Source organism: Pinus tabuliformis, chromosome 2_1 (assembly GCF_031772625.1).
Source record: "Pinus tabuliformis cultivar Carrire ecotype Pingquan chromosome 2_1, CPIR1, whole genome shotgun sequence".
NCBI lineage: Eukaryota > Viridiplantae > Streptophyta > Pinopsida > Pinales > Pinaceae > Pinus > Pinus tabuliformis.
In genome coordinates this window covers 2927842-2954055 of record NC_142299.1, presented here as the reverse complement: position 1 = coordinate 2954055, position 26214 = coordinate 2927842, and positions in this window count along the sequence as shown.

The following is a 26214-nucleotide window of genomic DNA, read 5'->3' as shown; positions in this document are numbered from 1 at the left end:
TACTTAAAGATTTTTATAACTAACTTTATAGAATGAAGATGGTTTTCATGTAAGTATTTGTCCATGTACTGTTGTGTTCTTTGATTTGTTTGTTTTACAGGTCAAAGGAGAAGAAGGGAGCTCCAAGAAGGGTTTGGACCCTAAAGGCCTTCTCGAACGTAGGACCTTAGGTACGTACCCTAAACATTAGAATTTGCTTATAGTAAAGATAATGGCTGTGTCTGTGTTTCTTTGAATAAGCAATTTTCAGTCTGGTAGAGTCTCAACCAAAAGGACCCTAGGGGTACTTTCCCCTCAACCAGAATTGGTGACTCCGCTGGGGAACAACACTCTTGTTGTTCCTAGTTTGGGTAGTCTTCAAGACAATCAAGGCTCAGCCTCTCTGTTTGTTGGCTCTGACTGTCTCATCTGTTCTTGAACTCTAAGCTTTTCCAGTTTTTCAGTCTGTGTTTTTTATTTTTCTTGAAAATTTTCAGATACGCTGTTTTTCTGGATTACATAAGTGTATATACACAAGTTGTACTAAGTGAACCCGCGTATACGCAGGTTTCCTCAGTTACAGTCGCGTGTACACGCACTCTGCAAAACACTGCAGACGCGTATATTATCTAATTTTCAAGATTTATAAAATTTCTTTTTGCTGAATGTCTGTCTGGTAGTTTGGGTCAGTTTGAAGCAGTCATTTTCCAGTAATAGTCCTCTGTTTAACAAGGGGCATCTTGTTCTGAACTCTTTCTAGTTATAAGGAGTATCAGTCTTGTTTTCGTTGATTGCAAGCGTCATTGTTTTTTGACACACAAGATTTCTGGTTAAGAATCTTGACTGCTCTGTTTTGGGAGAGTAGGAAGATTGGATTCAATCTTTGTGTTCATTTTGTTTTGGTGACCTTTTGTTTGCTTAACGAAACCATTTTTGTGACCATTTGCTCCTTCGTTTTGGGAAAGTTGTTTGTTACCATTTTCTTGAAACTTGTCTTTTGATCTTTTGGACTTTCATTGCTGCTTTTGATTGTCATGAGCGATTTCAAACGCATTTATTTTTGTTGGGTTTTCATCATTTGAAAGGTGTCAATTCAAAAAAGTGTTTGGTTGCCTATTCATCAATCATTGGTGTTAGTATTTTTGAGAGCATTCTTTGAAAAAAAGGCTTCTTGGCTTCATTGAAAGAAAATCTTTTGAAAGTTTTGAGTTACAAAATGATTACAACTCCCAGTACTGACCACCACCAAATCCTTTGGTATCTAGAATTTGATGGCTCAGTAAACAAACTAGGAGCAGGGGTAGGGGTATGGATACACAATAGGCAAACTGACTATGTTGAAGGTCATGCCTATAGGTTAAATTTTAGATGTACAAACAATATGGCAGAATATGAAGCCCTCCTATTAGGTCTCAAACTGATCAGAGCACTAGGGGCAACAAAAGTTTCAATTCTAGGAGACTCAGATCTAATTATACAGCAAATGAAGGAAAATTTTGTCACAAATGATAATAGGTTAAGAGCTTATAGAGAGACAGCCATTGAAATACTTAATACCTTCTCAGAATCTCAACTTACCAAAATCTCTAGAAAGCACAATTTAAGACAAATTTGATAAGGCAACAACTTTCCTTCTTTGTTTTTAGAGTAGTCTTTAAATCTTGCATCCACATATAGTTCTTGCATTAGGATAGATTTGCATCTCTCTTTAGGTATATATAGTTTTGTTAGTTTTTGTGAGTGTGGAGTCTAAAAAGAAAAGGAAAATTTGTTTATATTAGAAGTACCTCTGAACCTCATAGAAATTTCTCTTCATCGAAAACAAAAAGTGCATGTGCATGTAGCTAAGTTTTATTAATTTCTTTTGCGTCCATAAAAACACCACAAGTTTAATCTCCATTACCTTGTGACTTAAAGAACAGCTTAATAAAATCAAGCGCTAATTAAAATCCACTAGAACTTTTTGTTTTAGTCAGTTACACCAACAAGTTTAGGATTTTAGGGCCTTGGATTAGGCGAGTGGAGAGTTAACTCTCCTAGGCCACGTAAAATGTCAAACATAAGAGTCTGAATAACAAGAGAAAATCCAATAGCGTTAGGAAGACCAGGAAAGCTCCGGATCTGGGAGTTAAGCACGAGGGTCTGTGAAGACATGGAAGAGAGATACCCCCTTTCCTACTTGTCCGAACTTAGCTCACGACTGTTCCGCCTGGCTTCTGCGACGAGTTGGTACCCAGAGTTGCCTCTCCTAGGGATCTGCACAGGTGGCTGCGGAGGGGAATCCCGTGGCACTTGAGGTTGACGTTGTATCACTCTCGACAGTACTACTGAAGGGCACCCTTGCGAAGCTTGGGGGCTTGCACCGGCACAGGCTGTTGTTAGGAGGTCAGCGTAACTTCCTCTGATACCTTCGCTGATAGGACTGGGCCCTCATCATCCCAGACTATCTTCGGAAGGCCCCTTGATTCACTTTCTCGTATTTTGGTGTCCGGTCCTAATCACCCGGAGCGGAAATACTTGGAAGTTGTTTGACTGGCTATGTCTTTAGGGACTTTATAGTGTGTGCTCTGTGCTCCTAGTTGGCCTAGCTTTCAATTTTTTGAGTCTTTAGTTAGATCATAACAAAAAATTCAAAGTGGCTGACCGATCTCCCAGACGGTCTCGAAGACTTCGTGGTGTTTCGCTGCCAAGTTTAGAGCCTTCTCCGAGAAGGCGCAGAGGGAGTACCACCAGTGGGGTTCGTCCTACGCTGGTTGACGCATCGGAGATTGATCCTCCTAGCAGAGGCATTATTGCCCAAGCAAGGCCTGGTACTTCTGAACAAGAGAGGGATAATCCAGTCCTTTCTCGGGTTCTTTTTCAAGCGGAGAATAACATAGAGGTAGAAGAATTCTTAGAGTCATTAGGGGCTCCGAATTCTCCCCTACCATTTAGTCATCCAGACATATTGCAATACGTTGGGACTCCGTCACATAGACCATCAAGTCTTGGTTACGCTACGCGCTTACCATTCATGACCACTACTGGAAGCATGGCTTCTACGAGTGTTGCGACTATGAAAACCCCTACATCGGTGCAAGGGGGAGGAACCATTTCCATCCCCTCCACTTCCTTGTTTGGATCTTTTGCGAGCACATCTCTACTTGGGTCTACCTCCATTCCGTCCACGAGTGGAAATGCCCAAACCAATGCTTTTAGTACTGGACTCTTCTCTTTTGGCACCCAATCACAGGGTATTCCATCGGTTCCGTTTAGTGCCGCTACATTCATGATGGGCGGATCGGCTTCATTCCAGGGTTTTCCTTTCGGAAGTGGTCATATACCGCATTCCAACCCAACGGTAAGATCCATGCCTTTTTCTTCTATAGGACAAATCAGCAATCCTTTCCAAGGTTAGAATAACCCTGGGGTTAATAGCGCGGTAACTGGGAATCCGTTCATCGGCCAACAAGGGAATAGGCCGTACACCACGGTTAGTTCGTTTCAAAGTATTCCTTCCCTTGATTCGGCTTGGAATCCATATCAGGGGTTATCAACTCCTTACCATTCTTTAGGAGGAAACTTTGCGGGTTATGGAGGTTATATGGCAGGAGTTGGTCAAACTCTGAATTTTGCTGGACCACAAGGCTTGCCTTTTGGTTCAGCCGGTTCTACTGGTCAGTTCGGGTAGCCTGGTGCCTCCCAAATTCCAGGACAATCTTTTCAAAGCTTTGGGAGTTCTGCCCAGTCTGGGTGGAATCCCCTAGGTCATCCTAGGCTTCCATTTCTGGCAACGTTAAACTTGCTAGATCTCACAAAGTTAACAAATGACCCAATCAGGTATAATCCAGCCTGGCCTCCGGTCCCAACCAAACTCCCTTCGGACATTCCAAAATTCGAAGGGAAGAGTGGTGAAGACCCAGGCGACCACGTAACCACATTCCATCTGTGGTGCTCATCCAACTCCCTCATCGAGGATTCGATTAGGTTGAGACTCTTTCAGCGCACCTTTACTAGTAATGCGGCCAAGTGGTATATAGAGTTGCAAGGGGGCAGCTTCACATCGTTCGCCGACTTAGTCAATATTTTCTTAAATCACTTTCAGTTTCCTGTCCGCTATGACGCCAGAACTGAACTTCTGGCCACCTTTCGTCAGGATAAGGCTACTCACATTTCCGATCACATTCAGGAATGGAGACAAAGAAAGAGGCTCATTAAAGCCGAAATTCCTCCGGAGTACCGTCTCGAGTGGTTTTTGAAGTCTTTACAACCCGAGATCTCCAAGGATGTCTCCATGTCTGGGGTCTATTCTGAGGAGCAAGCCATTTTTAGGGCCCAGCAATTGGAATTGATCTACTCTCAGTCTGGGATCCTACAAAAGTACTTGCCAGATGCTCCTGGATCTAAGGTTGATTTAGCTAAGCCGAAGCCAGGTCCGCACGCGGACGGTATCGTTGGGTCAGTAGACACATCTACAGTGAACTTGTTGAATCAATTGTAGCAGCTGTCTTTGCAAACTACTTCTAACAACCAAGTCACATTGTCTAATCCTCCCGCTTCCCAAACTTCTTCAATTAATGCCGTCCAAACCGATAACCCCAAAGGGTTTCTGCCGTGCGCTAGCCACATCTTGTGTACGCCGGAAACGTACTTTGGTTGGGTTACTACATCTTTTTCATCTGATTCCTTCCACATTATTGGCCTACGGGTTACACTCGCGCTAGATTGATGGAGGATGCCTTAATGCCTTCCTTCTAGCGGATCTTTCCCTATCGACTCCGACTCATTGCTCTGGGGCAAAGATCTAGAGTCCATTTGGCAGTACCTTAGGGTTTGTAGTCATTAGTGGCAGATCCTTCACTATCGACAGTGGGAAACCATCATTGTCTCCTGATCGATAGATTCTTACAGGTGTTCGACTTCAGCTCATCTATTCACACTTGTTAGATTGTACTGGGTACCTTGACGCTCATTATCATTATCGGTGAGGACAGGTAGTGGGAGGAAGAGTTAACTCTGATTTAGTAATGAGGGGATGATTATGAGGGGAGTCATGATGACCAAGCAAGTGGGGACCAACGGTCCTAATCTGGGCAACGTACACCTTTCCAGCTAAGCATTCATAACCGAAAACAACCATAAAAGGTAATGAGCACTCCTCCCTGCACATTCTCACCACATTTTCTTTAGTTTCTCCTCATAACTCAGCCACACAACAGTCTTCTTATGCCCCCACAGCCTCGTATCCACCATCCTCCATTGATTTCCTTCATATTTTTTCTCTTTTGCTAGAGATGAGTTACATGTGCCTTTTCAACCTTCAAATGTGTTGTCCCTTGCTACTGGTGCTAGACTTCTATTGGATCAGCTACTACAGGAATTCCTACAAGAGCTCCTATAGTTCCTTCTCCCCTTGAAACTTTAGCTATTTCCCTATTCTTGGAGCTCGAGAATGATGCTAGAGGTAGAGATGAATGATGGAGGGATAGTAGGTAAGCTTTAGGTAAAGTTAATGGTGCCTTTTCCTCCTTTTATTTTTGTTTTTTTTTTTTAACTGAAAAACTTTTTTTCTGTGTTTTTTCTTGGAAAGGGAAAAAGAAAAATAATAATGATGCTTGGAATGTGATACAGGCTTGGAAATAATTAAAAGGAGGTTTGAAGATGGTAAGAGGTATTATAGGTTCCTCATGAAGCTTTTCATGTCCCTCAAACTGCCTCTTGACACTTTTGGCTCTCTGTAATTCCTATAGGAGCCTCCTATAGAAAAAACAGAGCCTCTTGTAGAAAACATAGTTTTGGAAGAAGAGATACAGTGGGGTGAAAGAGATGCAAAAAATGATGGAGGAAGGTGTGGAGAAGATGGGATGGATGCTGGTATGAATGTTAGGGTCCTCTTGGCACTTTCTTCTTCTCCCTGTAGTCCTCCTACAAACCTGTAATGCAATAAAAATTCATCTTTTCTTTCTCCTTTTTTTTTTTGAAAATAACAAGGGCGCCTCAGAGAGGTTTTCACCTTAATTGCCTACCCTGGGTTCCTCCAAGGGAGGTTTTCACCTAGGGATCTTATTCTTTTCCCTTTTTTTTGACATCATTGGGCCACCTCAGAAGAGCTTTTCAACTGAATGATGGGACTCAAGCACCTCATGGAGGAAGTGGGTGAAGTGGAAGCTAAGACACACTCCACTACCATCATTGTTTTATTCAAATCTTCGATAAACATTCACTTGGAAAGGGGTTTCTTGTATACATTCAACTGATGTCCATTGACAAGCATGGGGATGGCTTTACCATCAATGGTTTTGATCAGAACTGAACCATTTTCATTGCATTTCTCCATAGTGTAAGGTCCCAGCCATCTTGTCCTTAGCTTGCCTTTGGAATCCTTGTATCTTGAATCATAGAGTAGTGCCCAATATACCTCTTCGAATTGCTTCTTCATGATATTTTTGTCATGCCATATATTTCTCTTAAGTTGAACTACCTCTGTATGTAGAAGGGCTTGCAATCTGTATTCATCCAATCCATTGAGCTGAAGTAATCTCTCCTTATGTGCATGGCTGAGGTCTATGTCTAACTGAGCTGCCATCCTTAGGGTATTGAATTCAAACTCTATTGACAGCAAAGCCTTCTTCCCGTAGACCAGTTCATAGGGTGTGAACCCGATGGTGGTCTTCCATGTTGTGTTGTAGGCCCAAGTGGCCTCAACTAATCTGTTTGCCCAGCCTTTTCTGTTGCTGCTCACTACCTTGGTTAGGATCCCTTCCAATGCTTTCTTAATGACCTCCACTTGCTCATTGCCTTCTGGATCGTAAGGGGTGGAAGTCTTGTGCTTGATCTTATGATGTGTGAGCAGGTCTTTAATCAGGTTGGAAGTGAACTGACTGCCTTGGTCTGTGACCAACTCTCTCGGATATCCAAACTTGTAGAATATGTTTTCCTCAGAGACTTAGCTACTTTTTCCTTTGTCACTGCTTTGATTGCTTTTGTCTCTGCCCACTTTGTCAGGTAGTCAGTGCACACAATGATGTACTACTTTTTCTTTGAAGGGGGGTTGATAGGCCCCACAAATTCCACGCCCCACCTCTCAAATGGCTCAAAGGTCACTTGAGGTTGCATGGTCATTTCATCCTTTGGAGTGGGTTTCCCCATCCTTTGACACCGATCACACTGGCTCGTGTATCTCCTCACATCCCAATGAAGAGTGGGCTAGTAGTATCCTGCTTGTAATGTATTGAAGGCAGTTCTTTTTGCTGTAAAATGACCTCCATAAGGCTCGTCATGACAGGTCAGGAGGATGTCAAAGACCTCCTCCTCCCTGACTGTTATAGACATTTGCGGGCACTACAACCCCAATCAAACATGTCCATAAACCAAGGGCTCCTAAGTCCCTAAAAGTGTTGTTCCATCCCCTAAAAGTGTTAGGATATTCCGACACATAGGAAATAGTTAAGTACAACTTGGTCTAGTATAGGGTTAGGTAAAGTTGTTTCTTTACTATGTACATTTTGTAAATTACAATCCGACGGTCACGATATGTAGTGATCCAATAGTTCATTCTCTCCTCAGTATTACCGACACTTGATTCGTGGCTTGACACCCAATTGGTCCATGATTTCTATTTAAAGTACATGGAGGGTCATTTGTAGGGTAATCCGTCTATGAGAGAAGCTTATGTAAATTTTCATTCTTTTATTAATAAATTTCCTGAAGTGGCCGCGTTGGCTTAGGTCGTGGACTATTTCCCTCTTTGAGGGTTTTAACCACGTCAAAAATACTGGTGTATTGATCTACGATCTGGTTGTGAACAGTGACCTTTGGTGTTTTTTCTGAGGAACTTACCCTGTAAATTCCTACATGGTATCAGAGCTATTTGAGGGCCGTGTCCATTGGTGATCCAAATCTGAAGCCAGTAGAACTGCATCCGACTGTCATTTCCTAGATCTACTATTTCTGACTACTTTAGGGCCGAGAGGACTACTCTATTGTGTTGGGAGCATCTGTTCCAGTGAGGAACCCCTTTCGTTTCATGCGAAAAGGTTTCCGGTAGCCCTAGCTGCGTCACTTTTAAGATCTAGAGGTATATAGTGTTTATTTGCAGTTTACAGTTATTTTCTCTCTGTTTATTTCGGTTTCGGTTTATTTAGCTTTTTTTTATTATCGGATCTATACCTTTCATTTCTACGTATGCTCTTTGCCCTGCAACTCTATGCGATCTGGGCAAATCAGAAACAGAAAGGAAGGATTTTTCTCATGCGTATGCTCTTTTCCCTGCGCCTTAGTGTGATCTCGGAAAATCAGGAACATTGAGGAAAATATTTAGTTTCCCGCTAAAGCTAACTTCGAGCCGTAAGGTTCGTTTTCTTTGCATGTCCATGTTGGGTTTTGTGTTTTTTGTTTTGTAGGGAAAAAGAGCTTTCTCAAAGCAAGCACACTACCCAAAGCATCAACCCCCCCCTCTCTCTCTCTCTCAAATTTTTTGTATAGCTCAATTGGTTCAAAGCTATTTTAAGAGAGTAGAGGTCATGGGTTCAAATCTCCTTTTTGTGAGGGCGGATTTTTCATTTCCGCACATTCCTGCACTTCGTCAACATCTTCAACAACTTTTTTCCAAAAAGCCATAACTTCTTCATCCAGAAGTCGTTTTCAGAGCCGTTTTTTTAAACCAGCCGAATTTTTCGAGATCTATCCATTAGAACACTTAGTTTCAAAATATTTAGCTTCAGTTTCTATTGAAATGGAAAGTCAATACCAAGTTACCCTTGACAGCACCAACTACTTCCAAGGGTTTTCCTACATTGAGGATTTACTTAGAAGTAAAGGTCTCTACAGAATAGCCTCAGGCCAAGAAAAGAAACTGAAGGATGAAAATAAGGCTGCTAAATGGGAAAATAGGCAAGATCAAGCACGTGGATTGATAGGGATGTCTATTTCTCCAGATCTTAGATTCCATATTGAAAAACTTGATACTCTTGATGAAGCAATGAAACAAATCAATAAAGTTTTTGGGATTAAAAATGAACTTAGAACCCATCAACTTGAAAATGAGTTGCTTACATTGGACCCTAATAATTTTTCTTGCATTAAAGATTTCTTGTCCAAGTTCAAGACCCTTAGATATCTCTTGGAAGGTGTTAAGGTTAAGAAAGAAGATAGTAACCTTATATATTCCATTCTTATTAAGTTGAGACCAGCCTACTCTGTGTTTATTTCCACCTTCCATTCTACAAGAGAAGCCTTCATTTCTCAAGGAATAGACTACAAGTCCCCTTCCTTTGACTCTTTTTGTGATTCTTTAATAAGAGAACAAGAAAAACTCTTACACCTTGGTCTTCTTAATCTTGGAAACTCTTCCAAGAAAGCGTTATCTTCCCAGCAGCAACCAAATTCAAAGAATCTTAAGAAGTCATATCCTAAAAAGAATGGTCCTAAACCAAACAAGGGTCCTAAGCAATCTCAGTCTCAAAATGAAAAATCATTTCAACAAAATGATAAGACAAATAAAAACAAATGGAAGAAGACTGATAGACATTGCAACTTTTGTAATCGAGATGGCCACTTAGAATGCAAATGCTTTAAGAAGATGGAAGCCTTGGAAGCAGCGATGAAGAAACATAACATCCATTTGGAGCATTCTTCAACTTCAACTTCATCTTTAGGAATGGCACTTTCTGCATATGGTTGTCAATCATCACGGTCTGGTTATGCATTAAATGTATCTTCTTCTTCTCATTCTCATGAGTGGCTCATTGATTCTGGAGTTTCTTATCACATGGCCAAAAACAAAGCCATGTTTTCTTCTTTAAATGATTGTAACACCAAAAATATATATGTTGGTGATGATAGATCTCTTAATGTTGTAGGGACTGGAACTGTTCATCTAGACAATGGTCAATTTAATGATGTATTATCCATTCCAACCTTATCCTGCAACCTTCTATCTATATATCAGATAACTCATTCAGGTGAAGGTAAAATTGTTGAATTTTCACATCATGATGTTGTAATCAAGGACCTAAGAGATCATAAATAGATTTTAGCTACTAGAATTGCTGATGATTCTACAAGGTTGTATAAGTTTCACAACTTTGGGTCATCAAATCCTCCCTCAGTATTTGTTGCTCATAACGATGAAGTGATCAAACTTTGGCATGAGCGATTTGGTCACTTAAACTATCGCTCCCTTCAGCATCTATGTAAAGAAAATATGGTGACAGGTCTTCCAATGGTATCTTGCAGAGATGGTGTTTGTTCTGGATGTGTACTTGGAAAACATCATCGTGACAGTTTTGAAAAACGTGCCTCTTGGCATGCCTCAGCCCCTTTACAGCTTGTGCATAGTGATTTATGTGGTCCACTTCCAGATGTTTCATTCTCTGGCTGCAAGTATTTCTTAACTTTCATTGATGATTTCTCCAAACGCACTTGGGTATACTTCTTAAAACTCAAGAGTGAAGTATTTAACACATTTTTGGCCTTCAAGGCCTTTGTTGAAAAAAAATATGGACATCAAATTCTTAAGCTAAGATCTGATAATGGCGAAGAATATGTTAAAAACACATTCATCAACTTTTGCACTGAGAATGGAATTCAAATGCAACATGCTATTCCATATACTCCACAACAAAATGGTGTAGCTGAAAGGAAGAATCACACCTTAAAGGAAATGGCTAATTGTATGCTACAATCTAAAGGACTTGGTCTTAGTTTTTGGGAAGAAGCAATCAACTGTGCAAATTACATAATAAATTGCACTCCTACTAAGGTTTTAAAGAATATCACTCCAGAAGAAGCATGGAGCTCAATTAAACCATATGTAAGTCACTTTCGTGTCTTTGGAAGTGAAGCATGGGCCCATATTCCAGATGAAAACCATAAAGCTTTAGAACCTAAGAGTGAAAAATGTACTTTTGTTGGAATTCTGAAGATGTCAAAGGCTATAGAATTATTCCACTTAAGTCCAAAAATGTTATCATTAGAAGAGATGTAAAATTTGCTGAAAATATATCGGCCTGCGAGCCTAGTCTGGCGGATGTGCCACCTCTCCCTATCTCTTCTACTTTTGAAAACATTTCTTCTTCAGATGATGAAAGTGAGGATCACAATCCTCCCCCACCTTCTCAGGATCCTCCTTCAGCTCCTCAGCTTCCAAAATGGGTCTGTGCCACTCGGGATGCAGCAGCTGATCTTGCCGGTGATCCTACAGATCAGCGACGTACACGTTCTCAGTTTGATAGAGCCTCCTCTTTACTGGCTCAAGCTCCAGTGAATTATGATCCTAACACCTTTGCAGAAGCTTCAGGCCATCCAGATTGGGAAGCAGCTATGAATGAAGAATATCATTCATTATTGGCAAATTATACATGGGATCTTGTTCCTCTACCAAAGGGACGAAAACTTGTTAGACGCAAATGGGTTTACAGAACCAAGTATGAACCAGATGGAAAAGTTGATAAACATAAAGCTTGTCTTGTTGCTAAGGGTTTTTCACAAGTTGAAGGCATTTACTACATTGAAACCTTCTCCCCTGTTTCCAAAATGAACTCTATCCGCCTTGTTCTTTCCCTTGCTGCCTCTTTCAAATGGGAAGTCCATCAGATGGATGTTAAATCTGCCTTCTTGCATGGGGACTTGCATGAAGAAATCTACATGGAACAACCCATTGGCTTTATAAAAACAGACTCTAGCCTTGTATGTCAGCTTAAGAAATCCCTTTATGGTCTCAAGGAAGCTCCTCGAGCTTGGTATGCCAAAATGGATAGCTTTCTTTTAGAATCTGGCTTTTCTAGGTGTCATTCTGACAATACTGTCTACACCAAGAAAGTGGGAAAGTGTAGGAATTTACAGGGTAAGTTCCTTATACAGAACACCAAAGGACACCGCTCACAACCAGATCACAGATCAATACACCAGTATTTTTGACGTGGTTAAAACCCTCAAAGAAGGAAACAGTCCACGGCCTGAGCCAACGCGGCCACTTCAAGCAATTTATTAATAAAAGAATGAAAATTTACATAAGCTTCTCTCATAGACGGATTACACTACAAATGACCCTCCATGCGCTTTAAATAGAAATCATGGACCAATCGGGTGTCAAGCCACAGATCAACTGTCAGTAATACCGAGGGGAGAATGAACCGTCGAATCACTACATATCGTGATCATCGGATTGTAAGTAACAAAATGTACATAGTAAAGAAACACACTTTACCTAACCCTATACTAGACCAAGTTGTACTTAACTATTTCCTATGTGTCGGAATATCCTAACAATGTAGGAATTTACAGGGTAAGTTCCTCAGACAGAAGACCAAAGGACACCGCTCACAACCAGATCACAGATCAATACACCAATATTTTTGACGTGGTTAAAACCCTCAAAGAGGGAAACAGTCCACGGCCTGAGCCAACGCAGCCACTTCAGGCAATTTATTAATAAAAGAATGAAAATTTACATAAGCTTCTCTCATAGACGGATTACACTACAAATGACCTTCCATGTGCTTTAAATAGAAATCATGGACCAATCGGGTGTTAAGCCACTGATCAAGTGTCGGTAATACCTAGGAGAGAATGAACTGTCGGATCACTACATATCGTGACCGTCGGATTGTAAGTTACAAAATGTACATAGTAAAGAAACACACTTTACCTAACCCTATACTAGACCAAGTTGTACTTAACTATTTCCTATGTGTCGGAATATCCTAACATCCCCCCTTAATAACAACTTGGGATAGGATTGAAGGATTTACAAATATGACACAATAGGAGAAGGAAGGAGGCACTAGAGCCTATCCCCCCTTAGTGACAACTTCCTGAACTCCAACCATAAATAGAAGTTTAGTGAACTTCGCCTCTGTGAGAGCCTTTGTGAAGATGTCTGCAACTTGATCATCTGTTGAACAATATTGCACTTCAAGAACATGGTCATGAATGAGCTTTCTGATGAAGTGCATGTGCAGTTCAATGTGTTTACTGCACTGATGTTGGACTGGATCTTTCCATAGTTGAATGGCACTTTGATTATCACACCAAAGTGTAGTCGGATGCTGCTGCTGAAAGCCAAACTCTGACAGGATCTGACGAAGCCACAAGGCTTCCTTACTAGCTTCTACGGCACCACGATACTCTACTTATGCTGATGAAAGACAGATGGCACCTTGTTTCTTGCAAGCCCATGTAATAGGTCCTGAACCAAGAGTGAACACATAACCGGCAGTAGACTTCCGATCATCAGGGTCACCAGCCCAATCAGAATCAGTGAAACCAACCAATAGAGGAGCTGCTTTGGCACTGTAATGAATCCCAAACTGAACTGTACCTCGAACATAACGAAGTATTCTTTTAGATACTTTCCAATGACTTTCACGTGGTTTTTGCATAAACCGAGCAACAATGTCAACAGCAAAGGAAAGGTCAGGACGAGTATGCGTTAGATACAAAAGTTTTCCTACAAGTTGACGGTATAAGGTAGCATCAACTTCAGGAGAAGTACAAGTGACTGAAAGTTTGACTCCATACTGGAAGGGAGAAGGGGCTGGCTTACAGTCTTCCATGTGAAAATGGCATAGAATATCACAGGCATACTTGGACTGGGAAAGGGAAATACCCTCCTTGGATTGCAAGACTTGAAGATTGAGAAAATAATGTAAGTGTCCTAAGTCTGTCATTTCAAATTTCTTTTTAAGGCTAGACTTCACATGGTTTATAAGGTTGGGATCACTACCGGTAAGGATAAGATCATCAACATAAAGAACAAGAATGATAAGAGACTTGCCCACTTTCTTGGTGTAGACAGTATTGTTAGAATGACACCTAGAAAAGCCAGATTCTAAAAGAAAGCTATCCATTTTGGCATACCAAGCTCGAGGAGATTTCTTGAGACCATAAAGGGATTTCTTAAGCCGACATACAAGGCTGGAGTTTGCTTTTATGAATCCAATGGATTGTTCCATGTAGATTTCTTCATGCAAGTCCCCATGCAAGAAGGCGGATTTAACATCCATCTGATGGACTTCCCGTTTGAACGAGGTAGCAAGGGAAAGAACAAGGCGGATAGAGTTCATTTTGGCAATAGGGGAGAAGGTTTCAGTGTAGTCAATGCCTTCAACCTTTGAAAAACCTTTAGCAACAAGACGAGCTTTATGTTTATCAACTTTCCCATCTGGTCCATACTTGGTTCTGTAAACCCATTTGCATCTAACAAGTTTTCGTCCCTTTGGTAGAGGAACAAGATCCCATGTATCATTTGCCAATAATGAATGATATTCTTCATTCATAGCTCCTTCCCAATCTGGATGGCCTGAAGCTTCTGCAATGGTGTCAGGATCATAATTTACTGGAGCTTGAGCCAGTAAAGAAGAGGCTTTGTCCAACTGAGAACGTGTGTGTTGCTGATATCTAGGATAACCGGCAAGATCACCTGCTGCATCTCGAGTAGCACGAACCCATTTTGGAAGCTGAGGAGCTGAAGGAGGATCCTGAGATGGTGGGGGAGGATTGTCATCCTCACTTTCATCATCTGAAGAAGAAATGTTTTCAAAAGTAGAAGAGATAGGGAGAGGTGGCACATCCACCGGACTAGGCTCGCAAGCCGATATATTTTCATCAAATTTTACATCTCTTCTAATGATAACATTTTTGGACTTAAATGGAATAAGTCTATAGCCTTTGACATCTTCAGAATATCCAACAAAAGTACATTTTTCACTCTTAGGTTCTAAAGCTTTATGCTTTTCATCTGGAATATGGGCCCATGCTTCACTTCCAAAAACACGAAAGTGAGTTACATCTGGTTTGATTGAGCTCCATGCTTCTTCTGGAGTGATATTCTTTAAAGCCTTAGTAGGAGTCTGATTTATTATGTAATTTGCACAGTTAATTTCTTCTGCCCAAAAACTAAGACCAAGTCCTTTAGATTGTAGCATACAATTAGCCATTTCCTTTAAGGTGTAATTCTTCCTTTCAGCTACACCATTTTGTTGTGGAGTATATGGAACAATATGTTGCATTTGAATTCCATTCTCAGTGCAAAAGTTGATGAATGTTTTTTTAACATATTCTCCGCCATTATCAGATCTTAGCTTAAGAATTTGATGTCCAGATTTTTTTTCAACAAAGGCCTTGAAGGCCAAAAATGTGTTAAATACTTCACTCTTGAGTTTTAAGAAGTATACCCAAGTGCGTCTGGTGAAATCATCAATGAAAGTTAAGAAATATTTGCAGCCAGAGAATGAAACAACTGGAAGTGGACCACATAAATCACTAAGCACAAGCTGTAAAGGGGCTGAGGCATGCCAAGAGGCACGTTTTTCAAAACTGTCCCGATGATTTTTTCCAAGTACACATCCGGAACAAACACCATCTCTGCAAGATACCATTGGAATACCTGTCACCATATTTTCTTTACATAGATGTTGAAGGGAGCGATAGTTTAAGTGACCAAATTGCTCATGCCAAACTTTGCTCACTTCATCGTTATGAGCAACAAATACTGAGGGAAGATTTGATGACCCAAAGTTGTGAAACTTATACAACCTTGTAGAATCATCAGCAATGCCAGTAGCTAAAATCTGTTTAGGATCTCTTAGGTCCTTGATTACAACATCATGAGGTGAAAATTAAACGATTTTACCTTCACCTGAATGAGTTATCTGATATACAGATAGAAGGTTGCAGGATAAGGTTGGAATGCATAATACATCATTAAATTGACCATTGTCTAGATGAACAGTTCCAGTCCCTACAAAATTAAGAGATCTATCATCACCAACATATATATTTTTGGTGTTACAATCATTTAAAGAAGAAAACAAGGCTTTGTTTTTGGCCATGTGATCAAAAGCTCCAGAATCAATGAGCCACTCATGAGAATGAGAAGAAGAAGATACATTTAATTCATAACCAAACCGAGATGATTGACAACCACATGCAGAAAGTTCCATTCCTGAAGATGAAGTTGAAGTTGAAGAATGCTCCAAATGGATGTTATGTTTCTTCGTCGTTGCTTCCAAGGCTTCCATCTTCTTAAAGCATTTGGATTCTAAGTGGCCATCTCGATTACAAAAGTTGCAATGTCTATCAGTCTTCTTCCATTTGTTTTTATTTGTCTTATCATTTTGTTGAAATGATTTTTCATTTTGAGGCTGAGATTGCCTAGGACCCTTGTTTGGTTTAGGACCATTCTTTTTAGGATATGAATTCTTAAGATTCTTTGAATTTGGTTGTTGCTGGGCGGCTAACGCTTTCTTGGAACAGTTTCCAAGATTAAGAAGACCAAGGTGTAAGAGTTTTTCTTGGTCTCTTATTAAAGAATCACAAAAAGAGTCAAAGGAAGGGGACTTGTAGTCTGTTCCTTGAGAAATGAAGGCTTCTCTTGTAGAATGGAAGGTGGAAACAAACACAGAGTAGGTTGGTCCCAACTTAGTAATAATGGAATAGATAAGGTTACTATCTTGTTTCTTAACCTTAACACCTTCCAAGAGATATCTAAGGGTCTTGAACTTGGACAAGAAATCTTCAATGCAAGAAAAATTATTAGGGTCCAATGTAAGCAACTCATTTTCAAGTTGATGGGCTCTAAGTTCATTTTTAATCCCAAAAACTTTATTGATTTGTTTCATTGCTTCATCAGGAGTATCAAGTTCTGCAATATGGAATCTAAGATCTGGAGAAATAGACATCCCTATCAATCCACATGCTTGATCTTGCCAATTTTCCCATTTAGCAGCCTTATCTTCATCCTTTGGTTTCTTTTCTTGGCCTGAGGCTATTCTGTAGAGACCCTTACTTCTAAGTAAATCCTCAATGTAGGACAACCATTGGAAGTAGTTGGTGCTGTCAAGGGTAACTTGGTATTGAATTTCCATTTCAACGGAAACTGAAGCTAAAGATGCTGAAACTAAGTGTTCCAATGGATAGATCTCGAAAAATTAGGCTGGTTTAAAAAAAAGGGCTCTGAAAACGTCTTCCGGATGAAGAAGTTATGGCTTTTTGAAAAAAAATTGTTGAAGATGCCCGCGAAGTGCGGGAACGTGCGGAAATGAAAAATCCGCCCTCACAAAAAGGAGATTTGAACCCAAGACCTCTACTCTCTTAAAATAGCTTTGAACCAATTTAGCTATAGAAAAAATTTGAGAGAGAGAGAGAGAGAGCAACACGGACATGCAAAGAAAACGAACCTTACAGCTCGAATTTAGCTTTAGCCGGAAACTAAATATTTTCCTCAATGTTTCTGATTTTCCGAGATCACACTAAGGTGCAGGGAAAAGAGCATACGCATGAGAAAAATCCTTCCTTTCTGTTTCTGATTTTCCCAGATCGCACAGAGTCGCAGGGCAAAGAGCATACGCAAAAATGAAAGGTATAGATCCGGTAATAAAAAAAGCTAAATAAACCGAAACCGAAATAAACAGAGAGAAAATAACTGTAAACTGCAAATAAACACTGTATACCTCCAGATCTTAAAAACGACACAGCTAGGGCTACCGGAAACCTTTTCGCATGAAATGAAAGGGGTTCCTCACTCGAACAGATGCTCCCAACACAATAGAGCAGTCCTCTCAGCCCGAAAGTAGTCAGAAACAGTAGATCTAGGAAACGGCAGTCGGATGCAGTTCTACCGGCTTCAGATTTGGATCACTAATGGACGCGGCCCTCAAATAGCTCTGATTCCATGTAGGAATTTACAGGGTAAGTTCCTCAGACAGAACTCCAAAGGACACCGCTCACAACTAGATCACAGATCAATACACTAGTATTTTTGACGTGTTTAAAACCCTAAAAGAGGGAAACAGTCCACGGCTTGAGCCAACGCGGCCACTTCAGACAATTTATTAATAAAAGAATGAAAATTTACCTAAGTTTCTCTCATAGACGGATTACACTACAAATGACCCTCCATGCGTTTTAAATAGAAATCATGGACCAATCGGGTGTCAAGCCACGGATCAAGTGTCAGTAATACCGAGGAGAGAATGAACCATCGAATCACTACATATCGTGACCGTTGGATTGTAAGTTACAAAATGTACATAGTAAATAAACACACTTTACCTAACCCTATACTAGACCAAGTTGTACTTAACTATTTCCTATGTGTCGGAATATCCTAACAGCAAGTCTCTTATCATTCTCGTTCTTTATGTTGATGATCTTATCCTTACTGGTAGTGATCCCAACCTTATAAACCATGTGAAGTCCAGCCTTAAAAGGAAATTTGAAATGACAGACTTAGGAAACTTACATTATTTTCTCGGTCTTCAAGTCTTGCAATCCAAGGAGGGTATTTCCCTTTCCCAGTCCAAGTATGCCTGTGATATTCTATGCCATTTTCACATGGAAGACTGTAAGCCAGCCCCTTCTCCCTTTCATTCTGGAGTCAAACTCTCAGTCACTTGTACTTCTCCTGAAGTTGATGCTACCTTATACAGTCAACTTGTAGGAAAACTTTTGTATCTAATCCATACTCGTCTTGACCTTTCCTTTGTTGTTGGCCTTGTTGCTCGATTTATGCAAAAACCACATGAAAGTCATTGGAAAGAAGCTAAAAGAATACTTCGTTATGTTCGAGGTACAGTTCAGTTTGGGATTCATTACAGTGCCGAAGCAGCTCCTCTATTGGTTGGTTTCACTGATTCTGATTGGGTTGGTGACCCTGATGATCGGAATTCTACTGCCGGTTATGTGTTCACTCTTGGTTTGGGACCTATTACATGGGCTTGCAAGAAACAGGGTGCCATTTCTCTTTCTTCAGCAGAAGCAGAATATCGTGGTGCCGTAAAAGCTAGTAAGGAAGCCTTGTGGCTTCATTAGATCCTGTCAGAGTTTGGCTTTCAGCAGCAACATCCGACTACACTTTGGTGTGATAATCAAAGTGCCATTCAACTATGCAAAGATCCAGTCCACATCAGCGTAGCAAACACAATGAACTGCACATGCACTTCATCAGAAAGCTTATTCACGACCATGTTCTTGAAGTGAAATATTGTTCAACAGATGATCAAGTTGTAGACATCTTCACAAAGACTCTCACAGAGGTGAAGTTCACTAAACTTCGATTTATGGTTGGAGTTCAGGAAGTTGTCACCAAGGGGGGATAGGCTCTAGTGCCTCCTTCCTTCTCCTATTGTGTCATATTTGTAAATCCTTCAATCCTATCCCAACTTGTTCTTAAGGGGGGATGTTAGGATATTTCGACACATAGTAAATAGTTAAGTACAACTTGGTCTAGTATAGTGTTAGGTAAAGTGTGTTTCTTTACTATGTACATTTTGTAATTGACAATCCGACGATCACGATATGTAGTGATCCGACGGTTCATTCTCTCCTCGGTATTACTTACACTTGATCTGTGGCTTGACACCCGATTGGTCCATGATTTCTATTTAAAGTGCATGGAGGGTCATTTGTAGGGTAATCCGTCTATGAGAGAAGCTTATGTAAATTTTCATTCTTTTATTAATAAATTGCCTGAAGTGGTCGTGTTGGCTCAGGCCGTGGACTGTTTTCCTCTTTGAGGGTTTTAACCATGTCAAAAATACTGGTATATTGATCTGTGATTTGGTTGTGAGCGGTGACCTTTGGTGTTCTGTCTGAGGAACTTACCCTGTAAATTCCTACAACAACGCCAGCTGATTACATCATCTTCCAAAAGTTCTCCATGAAAAACTACTCATAACAGGTTAAAACTGGACCATCTCACCTGCTCCATGGTCAAAGTGCAATGCATCCCACCTAAATGCACACGGGAGGTGCATTGCATACTAAAAAGCCCTTCTATGGGGTGCGATGGTCAAGAGTGGACAAATGGCAGAGGCATTTTGCGAGGTGGATGATCATGGAATCTTCCAGAAACTTCTCCTATGACACTTGCCTCTCTGAATTCGCCCAGGGATGAGTAAGAGATCACCATTCTCCAAGTGGAATCAAGAACTATCAAAGAGAGGATACTAATCAAATCCCAAAAGCTGACTCACCCCCCTTTGCAAACATCTATTTATGGATCCCTCATCCCAGAGATCCAGAGGCTGGAATTTTGTATCTTGTAAGAAAGTGTTGTTGGTTTCTTGTTGCAACATCATAGTCTTGGGTGATTTAAGCTCTTCATTAGGTGAATAAGGGCTTCTTGCTGAGAGGATGACGCTAGGTCAAAACAATTGGTTGTAATCCTCTTTGCTCATTCTTGATATTAATAAAGCTATTCAAGTTTTCCTCCACATTCTTGTATGTTTGATGATATATGCTTTTGTGTGGTTAATATACATCTAGTCCTATATTGTTTATGATTGTAGATCTTTGTTCTTCTATGGTATTATGCTGCTTTTATTCCATAGGTGATCTTTGAAGCTATGTTCACGAGAGAGGAGTGGCAAGGATCTATCAGAAGAAGGGAGAGGAACTGAGCAAGGAACCAAGCGCAAGACAGAGGTTGGTTTCCTTCATTCCCCTCTTATCTACTTCTCATAAAGGAAAATGAAAGTGGTTTTAGTTTGTTTGTTTCTAAGATAGCTACCCATCTTAGTGGAACTAGCAGCTCTGCATAGACACTAGATTTCCCGATAACAAAATGGCGACTCCATTGGGGACCGAATAGTTTGTTTACTTTTATATATTTGTTAGTTTTATAAACTTACAGATGAAGCCTGAAGTCAAGCCAGCTAGCCTTCGAACTACATTTGCTATGCAAGTGAAAAGTAGATCAATGTTGCTTCAGTATATCTCCGAGTTTTGTTTATAAACTGAACAACTGATTTGTAAACATCCTAATTTCCCTTGTGGTGGCTATAGTAACCTCCTTATATCTACCCCTGTGATTTTTTCACTAATTAACACTTGCTCGACCTAAATCCCTGAACTTTGCTACAAACTATGATCAAGAACTGCATCAAAAGTCTCGCACTGTACCATCACACCCTCTCTTCAAGGATATCAGTATGCATCACACTTCCCATGTGCTATAGGTGGGATGCATACTGGAATCACTGTGTAACAGGTGCGATGGTCAGAAAAGGCTATTTTACCTCCAGACTTTGGTATTTCTTCACTCTTTTCAGCTCTATTCAGGCGTTTTGCTGTCTGCAGCCAGTATACCTCTGTGTAAACCCCCTTCCTTTCCATTATTCCACCTCTATTTCGCAAAGAACTGTAAATGTTTTTATGTATTGCAAGCCATTTTCAGTTCTCTTTTACAAAGAAGTAGTGTAATTGAACTGTCATTTCTTGATTTGGAAGTGTTGCAAGTGTCGTTTTCAGTCATAGAAGAGAATTTGATTGTTCTTAATAGTCGATTACACTGTTACTCTTGTATTTGATTTGAATTAGTATTTTTTCAAGTGTCGAAAGCAAGTTTTCAGTTCTAATCGCAAAGTATCATCATTGTCTTCATTTTGTCTTGAAAAGAAGCTTGTTAGTAACGTCATTTTGAAAAATAATTCAGATTTGCGGTTAGCTTTCTTTTTATCATTCACACATTAAGAAGGCTGAAACCAAATACATGCACGTGCACTTGCATTTATAATGTTTGTTGGTTTGATTTAGGATAGTGCATATAGTGTGTGCTCTCTGCTCTATATTGAAAGAAAATCATCCCTCTTTCTTTAGTAGCTAGGATTTTCATTGCAAAAAGAAGATTAAATGATTGTTTATCATCTTAGACTGCATTTTAGGAATTTTACATCTACATCAAGCGGTGAACCTGAAAGGAAAATTTATTAAGAAACATCAACTGTAAAATAAATTTAATGAATCTAAAAAAGCTTTGGAACCTAACGCACAACATTTAGAAGTCTATGCTAGAGACATGTTCCGCTGTTGTAAAACCTGGTAACTGTTGTTTTCATTGTTGGTTGGGTGATTCCTCCTCTTTGAGATGATAAGTGCCAGTATGGACTTGTGCTCCCACGTACCGTTGAGTATATATTGGGAGACCACAATAGACTATATCCTTTATCCATAGGAAGCCATGTCTACTGCCCTATCGATCGCAATGCATTGAACATAGCATTCAGGGAGATTGACTGCTGTACTGTAAAAAGTATTCTGCAGTTTTGCGATTGGTTTGGTAATCCCTCTGTCTAGATTTCTAGAGTAGTCTCTTTCGTTCCTCTTCAGACTCCTTAAAGAAAAAGGTCCATCTAAGCACTTTTCACTTCAGGCTCATTAAAAATCGAAGGCAACTAGAGTCATCTTTTATTTTTTCTCGATTCTTAAAAATTGAAAAAACAAGTTGTGTCAAAGCGTCTAAAATTCACTTAATTCGAAAACATATTTCCCCTTTAATTTTTATCTGATCAAGTAATCTGCAATCGTGGAAGAAAGTCAATTGAAGCCCCATCGTTCATGGAGGCTTATGAGTCAACCATCTTTGTCTCCAGAATCAAAATTGTTACGGAGGAAGCAAACTCGTTTAACCGGTTCAAAATCCCATGGTAAAGTTGGAACAAGTGTTCCGACACAATCGGAGACTCCAGTTACTCCAAACATTTTTGGTATTCCTGCCTTTACAGAAGAAGTTCCGCAGCCACCAAAGGATAGTAGAGCTGATCCTAGTGCGAAGGTGAACACTTTTTTTACTGAACCAGCTCCATCTACCGCTAATTTAGAAAGTGTTATTTCCCAAACATCTGTAGCTACATAGTCTATACCTTATTCGGCACCAGGAATATTTTACGAACCTGACAGTCTACCTCTTCCACCTGGTCTGATTGCTATAGAATAGATTGTGGAGGATCCTCCATCTAGTACTCCATCGCAATTTGGAGTCAAGGTCACCCTATATTCTTCTTCATCAGAAATTAGTCTACCGTTATCGGAAGCTCCTGTAGAATCACTAGGAAATCTTTTGGATAGACTAGAAATGTCTGAACAACCTTCGACATCTAGGACTATGCCATCTGACACAACGATGGCAGAACTTCCTGCTGTCACTCCAACAATGTTCGTTGGCATACCAACTATCCCGACTAGCTCTCAATCACTAGATGGGGCCCACCCAGGGGCTATTTCAACTGTATGGTCTGTTCCCATTTGTTCATCCAAAATAATATTCGGGAGCTCTTATGTTGAGTCTCAGAAAATTGATCCTTCACGGTGTCAATTTGGGCAATCCGGTCCTCAAAGGCAAATCATTCCTTTGAGTAATGGATTACCGCCGTATGGGGGACAATATACCCTTTCATTGTCTCCTTCGGGAGAACAACCATAGGAGAGTTCACAACAAGATCTAGGTTATGCTGGAATTACATCTAGCAGTTGGGTGCCAATTCTGCCTCAACCACCAAGAGTTGTATACTCGATGCAACAATGTTTACCTATGTCAAATATACCAACTACGCTGGCTATTATGACGGTGTCGCAAGTACAAGTGTTGCATGTTGTATGCCAACCTCAGGTTTCTTAGGTTGTAATGCAACAGCCTCATATCCCTACAACTCAATCACAATCACCTACTAGTGGAATGAAACAGGCCCAAACGGGTACAATTACCCCTCATCTTGGTCAAACAGCTAGTATTGGACAACAACACATGGCTTCACAACCATGGCTCGTGCAATATCAACAACTGCAATTCCAACAAGATTACCAATGATCTAAGCAACAAATCTTTGCAAATAATGGGCAGCCGAATATTCAAAACGGTCAATATCAACCATTCCATAATGGTTATACCCATCAACATTACCAAAGTTACCAACACCAAATGCATTATGCAGGTATGCAAAGACCAACTGCTCAGGCAATTCCATCTTATCCTGGGTATGCTTCGCCAAACCTGAATCAACAGTTACCCTTCGTGGCAAATTTAGAGTTACCGGATCTAAATCAGCTAACAAATGATCCAATTGCTTATGCCCCTTGGTGGCCAGCGATTCTGCATAAACTTTTGTCAGATATTCCTAAATTTAATGCAAATCCGGGTGAAGACCCATCGAATCATGTGATGACCTTTCACATGTGGTGTTCATCAAACATCCTTAACGATGATTCGGTTAGGCTTCGCCTTTTTCAGAGAACGTTAACTGGTCCGGTAGCAAAATGGTATATCGAATTACCTAGAGCTTCATTTGACAACTTCAATTCCCTAGCGACAACCTTTTTAGCCCATTTTTAGTTACCTATAAGGTACGAAACGGGAACAGAACTTCTTATCAATTTCAAGCAAACGACAGCTACTCACATATCCGATCATATTCATGAGTGGTGACGTCGTCGTAGAATGGTAAAAACGTATGTTCCTGATCAGCTTTTAGCTGAATGGTTTATTAAGTCATTATTACCTTCCATTACAAAAGATGTGGCAAAGGGAGGAGTCGTCACTAAAGAGAAATTTATTGCTCATGCGCAATATTTATACTTGATTTATACTCAGTCTGGCACGCTCTACGATAAAATCCCTGATGCTCCTAGACCAGAATTTTCCATTCCTCCTCCTCCTAAATTGAACAATGACTCTCATGCCAGCGATGGTGTGATAGGTACGAAAAGCACGAAATCGACAAAGGCCACATTTAAAAAGGCCCATAAGGTTTCTTGTCAAAATGAAAATGAGGAACTTCTGGCCTCGGAAGCAAATGCCATCTCAACTGAGAAAGGCAAAGAAACCAAGCAACCAAGAGGCAAGAAGAAAAACAAAGGGAAGAAGAAGAAACAAGAGGAATGATCACTTGAAAAATCTTCTACAAACCCTTATGGAGATAAGAAACCAAGTCGTCCATGTCTTATATGTGATGAGGATCATTGGGTAAAAGATAGCCCATATAAAGTTGAGCTTAAAAAATTCTTCAAGAATTCAAAAACCTCGGCAGTATTAACTGATCTGTTTCTGAACCCAAGAACAAATCTAGTTTCCAGTGATAATGCTTCCCCGTCCCAAGTACTGATGTTGTCAGTTTCGAAGCAACAAAATGATGCTTCGATAATGACAAGGAATAAAGATTACGAGAATCCACAGCTGTCAAACAACAAGGATAAAGATCAACCTAGTAGTTCGACAACAACTTCGACAGAAGTTGTGCCACCCATCATTCCAGAGTTGACAATAAAACTGCCAAAGGGAGTAGTACAAAAATCGACATTTAATCCTCGTGCCAGAGTGGCACAACATTATAATATAGTGGAAGATCTGGCTCAATCGCCATCCGCTATGTCGCCACTGGAGGTACTGCAAAATTGCCCCTCCCAAAAGCAGGCTTTATTATCAGCAATAGGTGGGATTGACCCAAAGGATTCTAATGTTGTATCCTTTAATCACAAAGGATACGATCCTCAATTACTAGTTCAAATAGATTTCCTCATTCAAGTGAAAGCCCTCAACAAAACTGTTCATCGAACGATTATTAATGAGGGGGCATCTACATGTATTATGTTGATGAGTTGCTAGAAAACTTTAGGATCACCAACCTTGTCATGATATTCAACGACATTAAAAGCGTTTGATGGATGAACATATACCCCATATGGGATTTTAAGTAACTTGCAAGTAGAACTAGGGGGAAAATAGTCGAAATAGATGTTGAAGTAATCGACGGAAACCTCGATTACAACATCCTACTAGGTAGACCCTGGATATATGCCATGGCTACGGTTGTGTCAACCTACTTCAGGAAGATTGCATTTCCTTTTCAAGGGGGAATTACAATCATTGACCAAAAAACATTTCTCCCCAATATTTCCCAAGTTACTAAAACACCCTACAAATATGGGTACTTTTTCCCTACCGCCTCCAAAAAATCTGGCGGAAGTGGCCACGGCGAGAACCTGCAATATGATATCTTCTAGATTCGGAAGATTCCTGAACATTTTGACAGCATGGATCACCGCCATTTTAGAAATATTGTAACAATCAGTTTTCTTGGCTTGGGGGGCAAACCCAAATCAAAGCTCATCAGGTGTTTGGATAGATAGGTCTAAGGAATATGGCACCCCTTCAAATCCTTGGTCACAAGTACATTCTACAGATGAAGGAATTGCTCAATCAATGATGATTGACGAGGCACCATGGGAAGATTACCACCATCATTCCCATCTTATGAATTGTAAGGAAGATAGTTCTAGTGACCATAATCATCCTTCAGTTTTTGATTTTCTGTCAAATACTGTAAATATGGTGGATTCTGAGGATAGTGCTTTTACTGTGTCAACCTCATTAAAAAATGAAACGGCTCCCTTTCCAAATCGAGTCTTTGATTATGATCTCGTAAAATCCAAGTCAAGTCTTTCGAAGATCTCGAAGGCAAACCTTCATTCCAACCACCGAGT